The 12251-nt window shown below is 32.3% G+C and overlaps 1 long non-coding RNA gene across 2 annotated transcripts; it reads left to right on the plus strand.

Annotated features, from left to right (window-relative positions):
- Positions 1 to 269: 269 nt before the first annotated feature.
- On the plus strand, positions 270 to 11958 carry LOC143228898 (uncharacterized). Of its 2 annotated transcripts, XR_013015489.1 has the most exons (4): positions 270 to 436; positions 1002 to 1058; positions 3413 to 3478; positions 11603 to 11958. It is a non-coding gene; the product is annotated as an uncharacterized LOC143228898 (long non-coding RNA). The 2 variants fall into 2 exon arrangements; XR_013015490.1 differs by lacking the exon at positions 1002 to 1058.
- The last annotated feature ends 293 nt before the right edge of the window (positions 11959 to 12251 follow it).

Here is a 12251-nt window from a genome sequence, read left to right on the forward strand (position 1 = left end):
TTACGTAGAGAAGTGAACAATGTTTCGACCTTCTTCGATCATCGTCAGGTTCACAAAGAAAGAGATAACTGACCGGAAGCTGACCACATGTTATCTCTTTCTTTCTTTCTTTGTGAACCTGACGTAAAAATATTTTCTCAACCCAAACGAGCCGTTTTTACATATATATTAATATATAATATAAATTATAACAAAATATGTCATAAAAGTAATACAGCAGATTCAGCATTGTTAATTTGAAGTTACAGAGATTATCCTATAAGGTCTGTTTCTATTTTTCTTTCTTAGACTTTAGAGAGAGTTATGTGCTTTTAAACAAATAAGTAACTACTTTTTTTCAGTTCCTTGTTTCAATTGGTCCCCAATCAGCAAGATTTCATGTATTCATTGAGTTCGACACATTAACTTTAAAAATTGGTCGGTTAACAGGGAGGAGGTAAGTTTTATGTTAGAAGTTAATGTTTTTTGCAGTAAAAACATTGGAGATGTTGTAATTTATATACATTGTTATTATAACATATTTTTAATAAACTTATTTTAACTGTTTATTATATTTGACCTGAAGTAAACTTTATGCTAGTGTAGGCTACTTAATTGTCAAAAACTTTCAAACTGATGCAAGAATAGTAAAATGTCAAGTTAAAATGAAGCATTAAACTTTCAGTGGTATTTTGTAACTTAATTAAACTTCACAGTTTGTGTTGATCAAATACGCTGATTCTGGGTAGAAAGGCTAAAGCACGAAAACTTTGAAGTTCGAGATATTACACAATTTACAATTACATTTTACACTTTTTGAAGTTCATATTATAAAAGATAGAAGACTGTGGTAAAATAAAATCCGTAATTTTTGATTTAGTATTTCTTCAAGTGCTGGACAAATAACTGGAAAATAACTTTTATTTCTAATAATAAAAAATTATTAAGTGCAAACTAATGCATGTAGGATTATCATAATTTACGATCTCGGTGTTCTGACTAATGAATCTCTTATTTTTAAGCCATCCAACTTCCAAGCAATATGATGCTGCCTGTAGTAGAACAGAAATAGGATTTTGGTTTGTATTTAAAGAAACATTGAATATAGGTCTGTAAAAAGGAATTTTGTTTTATAGGTTTCTGTTTAGGCATTATTTGGATTATTGTGGAGGAGTGTTTGAAAAGGTTTAAAGGTAAAATAGTTATTATAAAAGGATAGTTTACTCATGAAAAACGAAGAGTTAGAAGAGATCTCATGAGAAATATTTAAGAATATTAAGGGAACTTGTAGTATCAACACAACATTTTAACATATTTAATGGTGAAAGTGTTAGGACAATGAGACATTTTTGTTGGAGTAAGTGATCTTCAGTTTAGATAGTTTTATTTTTCTAATAGTGTGGTTGGTCTTTAAAATATACTGCCTTTAGGTATGATAGATGTAATTGTAGGGAGATTAAAGAAGTATTCCATAATTTTTTTTAGTCTCAATGGCCCAACAGCTTTCACTTTTTCAACCATTTCCAAATTCAAAATTAACGATAAATGTTAAATAGTATTGTACCTAGTAGGTTTCTAGACCAGTTGATGAAGAAAACCATCTTGAATAGTTTATGAAAACCTTTTTTTGTGTGTGTGTGGTAATGCCTGAAATTAAAATGTTCAATAATTAGACTTCAGTAACAACTGCAGTTTAATTTCACAATCCCAAACATTCATCCGTTACATTCAGCCTTGGTGAAACTACATATAATCTTATCCCCCACAATTAAGCCTTAACTGTATCCTTAATATTTAAAGTTTTTGAACTTTTTCTTTAAACACATTTATCAGTTTCTCTAAACCTACTTTCCTCGACATCAATAACTTCGTGTATGCAGCAAAGGCTATGTCACTGCTAGCACTCTTAACTATTCCACCTGCTTCATCAACTGCTCCCTTTACCATTGATCTTGGACAGCGTAAACTAATTCTTTTCTCCTTCTTGGCCTCACAGACTAGCCTATTTACATGCCTTATCAAAGACATTTGTTATTAAAATTGACTAGATAAGTTGTTCTCTATTAGTCGTGCACCACCACTACCAACAGTAATGGAATTTAAATCTATCCCCCCCTTTTAACACTACCATTTTCAACTTAAAAAAGCCTTTCCACTTTAAGTTTTTAATAAAAAGTTTATTTTATCAATCTTTAATGAAAAAGTATTTATTCATCACAAATATTTATAGACATACACTGTAGTTTCTAGAGATGCCAAGAGTTAATCATGTAGACGTGGGCCCCTGTAGTATCAATTAATTATAAAATGCAACTTTCCAAGCCATTTTCATGGCAAGGTTTTTATGCACTCTGACAAGTCAGCTTGGAAAGGTTTTGTATGAGCTGTCTGATGACCCTGGACTTATCTTCCCCTCCTTCTATTTATTTTTTAAAATCTGTACCAATGTAATTTCTCAAATGGAGGAGCTTTCCAGCAACTGAAATCTTCAGTTTAAACAATTTTATACAAAAATATCTTATTGTTGTGTATATCTTTTTAAATTTCATGTTAGTACAACATAATACAATGTATTACTCTTCTTACTATCATGTGCTGTAATATTACATCTTATCTCCTAAATTCAGTTTGCTTCTATCATTAGTTATTTAAGTTACTTCACCTGATCGACAGAGGGGCTTTCCATTAATCTTAAACCTTTAAAAGATTATTTTCTAAGTTAACATTTAGTCACTTTACAATGTATGCTTTTATTTAATTAACCATTCTGTAATTACACTCTGATTAAAATTTTTTTCAGCATTTCTGTATAATTCATAGTTTATATGGAAGATTATTTGATAAGAAATCTTGTGTTGCCTTAATTTCTCTCAGCTATGAAGTGTTTCTTGTGGCTTACAGTAGTGTTATCTAACTTGTTTATTCCAACCATCCTGGTATTCACTTTAGATATTGTTTCATCATATTCTTCAGTCAGAATTTGATAAACAAGCAAGATTTGTTGTTGTGATTTTATGGAAAAGCATTTCCTTTTAACTTTTTCTTCTTATTACCAATTCTTTTTTACTAAGTTATCTCTTTACTGTGTGGGGTATGAATCTTGTATGCGTTAGAAATGTGAAGTACTGTATAGTATATTTAGGCATGGAATGAATTAGTGAACAGGTACTAAACTATACCACCATACAGTATAATTTAATGACATAAAAACAAATATTTGTTCTTAACTGCAGCTTATAAAGTTATTGATTACAATGCGTGTTCTTTTTTTTAATTATAAAATTACAAATACAAGAGTCAGTTGGAAACGTACTATGTAAATAAGGTTTTCTTAGAATTCAGTTGAATATTGTTTTACTAGTGACTGTTGTTGTTGTTTTTTTATGGGTAATAATTACCATTATTTTTACTGACAATCTGTTGTCTTGTCTAGGTATGAACCATCATGTTTATGAATCAAAATAAATTGTTAAATAAAGCAGAAGACGTGGCAGATGAGGTAGGAACTTCCTTTCTGTAACAATATTTGTAATAATGTTTGATATAAGGGACAATTATGAAATGAAAGTAATTTTTTCATGAAATATTCTGGTGGATTTCTTTATTCAAAAATTGTTTTATGATTTCAGATATAGTTATTTATAAATCAGAGATTTGATTGGCTAAATTAATGGAGCCTGATATGAATTAATGATATTTTGGGAACTGGCCCTCCTAAGTTGGTCCAGAAGCTATGTTCTTGGAACATCTTGGTGGAAAATCTATCCCCAAATATGGTGAATTTCCTTTGAATTTGAAGGCCACTGGGGATGTACTCATTGGGGGTTACTTCCTATACAGCTTAGAATTTCTCCTGAAAGGTTATTGTTGAGAGAGATTTGAAGAATATCCCAGAGTCTGATATCCTTGCTGGTTTCTCCACCAAAGGGGTTTCCACAGTGAGGCATATCTCCACTCGTAAGGATGGAATTATATTGCCTACCAGTGTTTTCATTTCGATAGTTGCATCACCATGTCCACCTGCTGCTGCTTTCACGGTGGATCATCTGAACTGTAAAGTATGATCATGTATTCCCAACTCTCTGAGAACTTTCTAGTGTAAGTGGTTTGGTCACTCAAAGGCATCATGTTGTGGTTTTTTGTGTGCTCCTTGCAATGGTAAAGACCATGATGCATGAGGTATAACTTAGACATTTACTGTGTTAATTGTAGTGGTTCTTACCCCTATTATGTTCATTCTCACCCGAGGTGGATAGAAAAGAAAGAGGTACAGCATTTGAAAACGATTAACATAATTTCTTACCCTGAGGCTCAGAAGTTATTGTCCCTTACTCCATCTTGGACATATACTGCTGCATTATGTTCCACTGCTACCATGGGAGTGCAGATAGATCTTTCCATGCTTCCAACAGAGTCATTCTCAAATGATGTGAGGAGTCACTTGCCTTCTATGGATAAATGAGTTGACAAATTTATGTCTACTTGGGTTTCTGTCCCCCACCATCCCTTCCAGAGACTGTCTGGGTTCACTTCCTTTGGCCTAGGCTTTTGGTTTCTGCTCAGGTCCATCTTATTTGGCCCTAAGATGTCGAATGATTATTTGTTCATGCCCTAAGTCACTCAAATCTCCATTTACTGACAGATACCTATGCACTCAATCCAGGGCAGAATTCATGGAAGTTGACAGACCTCCTTCTAATAGACAAACAGCATGGTTGTAAACCAAAGTGTTCTCTGCTCAGAAGAGATTCCAGTTAAATAAAAATGACACCTGTTAATACAATCAACAGTTTTCTTTATACTGGAATGACAGGTTGTCTGATGGGTGACTTTAATGTGGACAGTCTTCTCTGGGGTGATGCTGATTTTGATGGGAGGGGTCATTCCGTAGAGCGTATGCTCTCGGATCACAACCCTTTTCTCTCTTCAGTTCTGATTCTTATACATATTTTCATGTCAGTCTTTTACTGCCGTTGATCTCTTTATCTGTTCCCCTTCACTTTTCTTTTGCCTTTTATGGAGGGTTGCCATTGACCCATGGAGCAGTGGTAATTTTCCTGTCATTCTGAGGGAGATTTGTCATGGACAGTGACACCTGACCTGTGTACCTTGATGGAACTTAGACCATGCCAACTGGATCTCTTTAACCAGTCTCTCAGAACTTGATCCTGCTGTGGTCTGTTTGCCATAGGTAGATGATGGTGTGGTAGCAGTGACTGACAGCATTGTTTAGGCAGCTGCTCATTCTATTCCTAAATCCTCGACATATCTTCCATGGTGGGGTCATGCCTACCAGAAGGCACGAAAGATTCAGAAACAAGCCTGGGATACCTTTTGCAGTTATCCAGTGGCCAGTAATTTGCTGATGTCAAGAGCATCACTTATACCCTTGACAAGAGCTTTTCTCATTTATCTAGCACTTCTATTTTTTCCCCCACCATCTTGGCCATCAAGTATCGGGTAGAATGATCACCTCTTTCCTTTTGGGCAGATTGTCTCTGAGTGTAATTGCACCTTCACACTGAAGGAACCCAAGTTTGTTCATGATCAGTTTAGTAGTACATTGGTCAGACCTGGTGATGTCCACAATGAGGTGTCACATCATCTTTCTCCTGCCTCTCTTGCTTTTCTTCTAGTAGTTTTTAATTGGATCTGACAGGAGAATCAAAATTCTTCTAAGAATTATTAAGCAACTTTAACATGAATATATATCACTATAACAATACTCAGGCAAAACGTTAAGTGAATATTTTGTTTTTCTATTTTGCTTCAGAAATCAGGTGACTTTTTAAAAGTAGGAAAAAAAGTAAACCTAGCAAGATGTGATTATATTACATGTAACTGTAAAACTGTAAACATTAATTAATAATTTTTTTATTATGACTAAAAACAATTATAATGTTAACATGAAGTTTCTTTAAAAAAATCAGTTATTTATTAAAGAGAATGTACTCCCCATCCAAAAAATACCAAACTCCGACTTTTACAAACTACACATTTGAAAGTTCGAAACTTTTTAACTCCATTATATAACCTTGGAACAAACAAAGTTAGGAGGATGATCCAAAATGAAAAAAAGGAAATTATCACAAAATGTTGTAACAGTATACAATTCACAAACCTAATGGGTAATCTGCATAATATCTAATCTGTTATCTTTTAATGTCTAGCTTCAATGTACTTTTATTTCCACTTCATGAAGAAATTACAATTCAACAGGAACAGAAATAATGAAATAAAAACATATTCACTCTAGGGAAAGCTATTGGAAAGAATTGTTTGTTTTTAATTTAATCCATCCAATATGTTCACGTTCATTGATCATGACTAAAGGATTACATTCCATTGCTCTCTCCAGTTACAGCATAACTTTTTTTTATCCTAATTACCATTAAAATTGTTTTACAGTTCCTAGTCACTACTTGTGAATTTTTGAAATTTTAATCAGAGATTTCCAGTCATTTATAGAAGTCATTTATATCCTGTATGTTCAACAACCACAACTATATACAAACAAATGGCTCAAGCATGGGCAATCCGGTATCACCAGTTTTAGCCAATATTTTTATGACAGAAGTTGAAACACAAACAATTAACACAGCATTACATCCACCACTATATTGGTACAGATATGTAGACGAGACAATTGCGGGATTCAAATCTACAGAAAACAATTTTTTCAATTACATTAACTCCATACATCCTAACATTAACTTCACATGTGTACAGGAATCAAATGTCATTTCTTAACCTCAAAATTACAAGAACCGATACACAATTTAAAACAGAAATCCACCGAAAAATCACCCATACTGGACTATACATTTCTTGGGACTTGGCACATGAAACAAAACAAAATCTTAACATACCAAGAAACCAAATAAACACAGCCATAAAACTATGCTCACCAGATAAAATTAATGATAAATTAGACAAAATAAAACAATACTTCATCAACATCAATAAGTTTCCTCCACAAACCATAGAAAACATCATACACACACACCTAGACAAAAAGCAAAATCAACTAACAAAAGTAAATATATCCCACGAATCAAAAAATCATGAAACCATATACTGCTGCATACCATATATTCCTGACATCAGCAGAAAATTAACCAACATTTGGCAAAAACTAATAACAAAATATGACATTCCAGTTAATACCAAATTTATTCAAAAGCCAGTCACAAAAGTAAGGTCTATACTATGTAAAAACTACACTGACAAACACCACACCAACATTATTTATAAAATACAATGTAATAACTGCCACGACTTCTATACTGGAGAAACAAGTAGAAAAATAGAAACCAGATTCAAAGACCACAAAAAGTCACCTTCACACATTTTTGAATACTACAAAATCAAATAATCACAACATATCCATAGAAAACACTCAAATACTAAATAAAGAAACAAACCTATGCAAAATCAAAGAAGCCTTAGTTACAGAACAGCTCAAGCCCAAAATAAACCAATACAAAGTAACACCTTCATACCTATATTAATAAATATAATCAAACATCTAAGCACGCCCTCTTCATTTCTACACTCAATTACACAACTGCTTTCAAACCACCATTGAATTACCTCTTTCTTTCTTTGTGAACCTGATGATGACTGAAGAAGGTCGAAACGCTGTTCGCTCCTCTACATAGTTCTTTCTCTACCCATACCACCTGTTTTTTACATATATAATTTTCTCTACAACTGGGTTTTCTCATCATCACAGGTTATTATTTTATTTTAATGTTGAAATAATTAGTGGCTGCTTATAAACTTTAGAGCTTATCAATCATGAAAGTCGGTGAACTGTGCAAGTTTTTTTTTAAATAGAAATAATGTGAAAGAAACGTTATACAGTTTACTTTCACAAGAACTTCTATGTTGCAGGACCAAAGAAATTGAAACAAACGTGTGTATAAAAGTTTCAGGTACTAATATATATTAATCATTTTTTTGGTTAGCTTGTTATTGTTCAAATGGTTTTTACTGAATGTAAAACAGTAAAGAAATAAAAAAGGAACTAAGTTTTTGAGGTTCAGTCCAGAAGAATACTGATTATAACAATTTACTAATGTTTTAACAAAAGCTACATTTCTAGTTAGAATCTTGAATGGAATGCATGAAACTTACCTCAACAAAAATTGAACATTCCACACTTGGTTATAAGGGATTATCTGTAATTAAAAAAACACAACAGAATAACTCATGAGAATGGGGGAAAAAAAGTGCTGTTGTTAAATGTATTTTTAAGTAAATGTATAATTTCCATTTTGTCACTAACAAAACATTTTAATATTATTTACAAAATAATTATCCTGAAATGTTTTTTTGAATATACATACAATATATGAGTACTACCAGAGAAAACTAAAACACAAAAAATATCTCCTCTTCCTAGCGGAACACGGGTTTTACAAAATTGCTGTTTATTCAAATGAATCATGAGTTGAGTGTTTGGAATCTTCAGGTCACGTAGAGAAACATTTTTAATGCAAGCTACTCTATCCATGCTACTTATCTATCCAATGGGAAAACACACTATTTTACACAAAGAAGCAAATAACAAGCAATGACTTCCATTGCTTCTGTACTTTTAATATGCTCCTGTAATAAAACCATTGTAGTTTAAATTGTTGGAAAAAGCACCAAGATAGCAAATTACTGATTTATTCATTTTATCCATTTATTTATTATGCTACATGTTTAATTAATTAATTGATTTTAATAGAAAAGTGACACATAGCCACAGCTGATTAACTGCATTAGATTTATGAAAGTTGTTTGAAATATCTGAATACAGAGTGTTGAAGTCTTAGACGTGATTTTTTTCAGTTTTTGTACTAGTAATCGTTTACGAAAATTTGAGATTTTGTACCTCCCCTGAATATTTTTTGTGTAGGTACATGAAGGTATAGAATGTTTTATTTCAAACACATTTTACAGTACAGTTAATATAATGTGTTATCATTAAAATGGCAAAAGAGAGAATTCTGTTGAAGTTGAATATTTACATAATGCTGATTGGATCTTTAAAAAATTTACAGAAGACCATGGTTGTTCATCAAGTATTGTGAAGTACACTTGGAACAAATGCAAAGCAATTTTAGTTTGGTAATATCAGACCAGACAAGGGATGAAAAAAAAACAAGCAGCTCACTGAAAGAAAAATTCTGTATCTAAATGTTACTTTCCAGAAAAACTGAAAAACTTTTATAATGGCATTGACAAGTCGATCACATTCAGATATGTTTCTAGAGGTACTGTCTCAATACTGTTGCACAAATATGATGTTCATAGTAGAGTAGCAACAAGAAAGCCTGAACCATGTAAAGATAGTATAACAAAAAGACCATCATGGTCTCTGGAATAGATAGATGCACATGGTACTTTGGACAGACAGGTCCAAAATTAAATTATTTGGTTCTAACCAACATGTATATGTTTACTGAAGAATCAGTGAGGATTCTAGAAGGGAATCCTTGTTAGAGGGCTAGTTGTGTAGTGGGCTGGGTTGCAGTATCTACAAATGTTTTTGGCCATCTTCCCAAAATTGATGGCATCATAATAAATTGTTACCACAGAATATTGGTTCATCATGCTATACTATCTGAGAAGAAGCTGTTTGGGCAGAAATTCTTATTTTAAGAGTTCTTTTAATGACCTCAAACACACTGCTAAGGTCAAGTGTATTTGGCAAAGAAAACTCAAAAGATTTTATATTTCATTTTGTGACAAGAAACAACCTTACTTCTCCCTGTAATTTTTTTTAAAACATTAAAATGTTACTTTAAAATTAAAAGAATATTTCAGTTGGAGATGGTACAAGTTAATAGCAGTGTTTTTGTTGTGGCAGTGATTTTGTTTTGTCTGTATTAACACTAAATGTTTTCTCAATATTACGTGTAAATTGTATATTATTAAATAGAGGTTTATTGTTTTAGTGTGTATACTAAATTAATGTATTTCTTCTGGTGAGGTGTCTGCACTTGGAAGGTATAAAGAAAGAGAGCCTCACAGATGCATGACTACAATTTTCAGTCTGTTTCTGAGGCAGGTCTTCCAATAGTAGTGATTCTAATTACAACAGTTGCATATATAGTAAACATTTATACATGCATTTTTTGTTACTGGTCTACTTTTGTTACACATAATGGATGCTTTTCTCTCACCTCGTGTTGCATTGTTGTTATTCCATTAAACATGTGGATAAGGTTACAAAATAAGCAAAGACTTCTCAACTGAAATGTAATACTGTTGTTTAACTGACTGACCACAACTGAACAGCATGGCGTGGAGTGAAAGATTAAATAAGACATGAAATATACATATTTATATATTTAGTTAGCAAGCTCATAATGAATTTTTTTGTTTTTGTATGCCATTATTGTTTTAGAACAGTAGTTTAAAGATAGTCGGTAATTGATTTCCATGTTTCTTTGTCTTTTAGTTCTAATTTTAAATACTTTAAAGGGTGTGATTTCTAAAAGATGAACATATCAATTAACTTAACTTGTCCAGATTTGATTTTTTTAATTGTTATTGTAAAAAAGATTCCTCAAACGAAACTCAGTCACTCAGACATTGATTTGTTGCTTTAAGCTTAATCATAGTTCCTCTGTTGGTAAAGAATGTTTCATTCTGATTTATTTTTCTAGTAATATACGATATCATCTTCATTAAAACATGGACACTCATGCATAGTTTAGTTTATAACTTTTGGACTTGATTTCTTTTATTGTCATGTTATTTTTGTAAAACTGCTGAAAGCATAACTTGGTGTGTTGTTAATTGTCTTCTTAAAGGAAGAAGGACAGAGGAGTTGCTAGTTAATGGAACTCGGTGTCCGTGTCCCAGATTCCCAGTGTGTTGTTTTGAGAAATCATAATAGAAATCCATGATTTAATTACCTACTGAAACACCAAAAATTCCTGCATCTATGGGACAGAGCCCCACATCTTTTAAGCACCTAATGACACATCTGGATGGATTAGGTCTGCTGATTGCTATAGTTGCTGTCACTTTTTTTTAGACAGATTTAACATAATGATTGGTTGATGTGAGACTGGAGCTTAGCTTAATAACAATACAGACATTCATGACATTCTCTATCTTGCATATTGTTTTATTGTCTCATGTGATGTTTAGATACTACTGAGTAGAATTGTATACTTATTCCATAATTACTATAATTTTATTGATATTATCAGAGAACCATGCTTGTTTTTTGGCATTTGCTTTATTCTATACCTTTTTGTGTGTTGTTTTGAAATTTACTAAAGAATGGTGTTAAGTTTATTAAGATTCTATTTAATTTTCTATTATTATATCAAAATACTAGTTAGTACATTCTTTATATATCAGAAAGGTTTAATTTTCATTGTTGGAAAGGTAGTTTCTGTGTACTAAATACTTTAGGTGACTAAAACATGTTTAAGTCAAGGTAACATTATTTCTAATTTTAAAGTACTTGAGAAACTGTTTTCTGTCCAAATTAAGTGATAAGGATAGGTTGGAACAGCTAATTAATCTTTTGAGAAATACAAATATTATCAAATAAGTTAGGAGAAATAGATGGAATATTTTGAGTAAATATTTTCTTGTCACTCTATCACAGATTCAAGCCACTATGTTGTGACGTGGAAGACTTGGTGGCTGTACTTTCGTAAACCGGTTGGACGTGATTTATTCAGTTTCCATAGTGAATTCAAGAGTGATGGTGGTAGAACATGTAGATGCCATTGTTCTGGGATACCTGATTAGCAAGAAAAAACCCACAAGAAAATTTTAAGTTGGATTCTAGTAATAATTGTTAAAAACGCTTTAGCAGGGATCGTTTAAAAGAAAAAATGATTTTAGGAAGAAGACAACAGTTTTAGCATCACTTTGCATGAGTTAATGCCATCATAAACTAATAAAATGAAATGTAGTTTATTCTTTCCGTATTAAATTGACATGTGTGGAGATAGACAACAAGTTTGTTTGTTTGTTTTGAATTTTGCACAAACCCACTCAAGGGCTATCTGTGCTAGCTGTCCCTAATTTAGCAGCATAAGACTAGAGGGAAGGCAGCTAGTCATCACCACTCACTGCCAACTCTTGGGCTACTCTTTTACCAATAGAATAGTGGGATTGACCATCACATTATAATGCTCCCACAGCTGAAAGGGCAAGCATGTTTGGTGTCACAGGGATTCGAGTCCGAACATGTAGTTAAGAATTTATTTTAAACTCAGAAGTTTTGTTTTGTTTGAATATAGTATCTG

The sequence above is a fragment of the Tachypleus tridentatus genome, chromosome 10 (genome assembly GCF_004210375.1).
Source record: "Tachypleus tridentatus isolate NWPU-2018 chromosome 10, ASM421037v1, whole genome shotgun sequence".
Taxonomy (NCBI): Eukaryota; Metazoa; Arthropoda; class Merostomata; order Xiphosura; family Limulidae; genus Tachypleus; species Tachypleus tridentatus.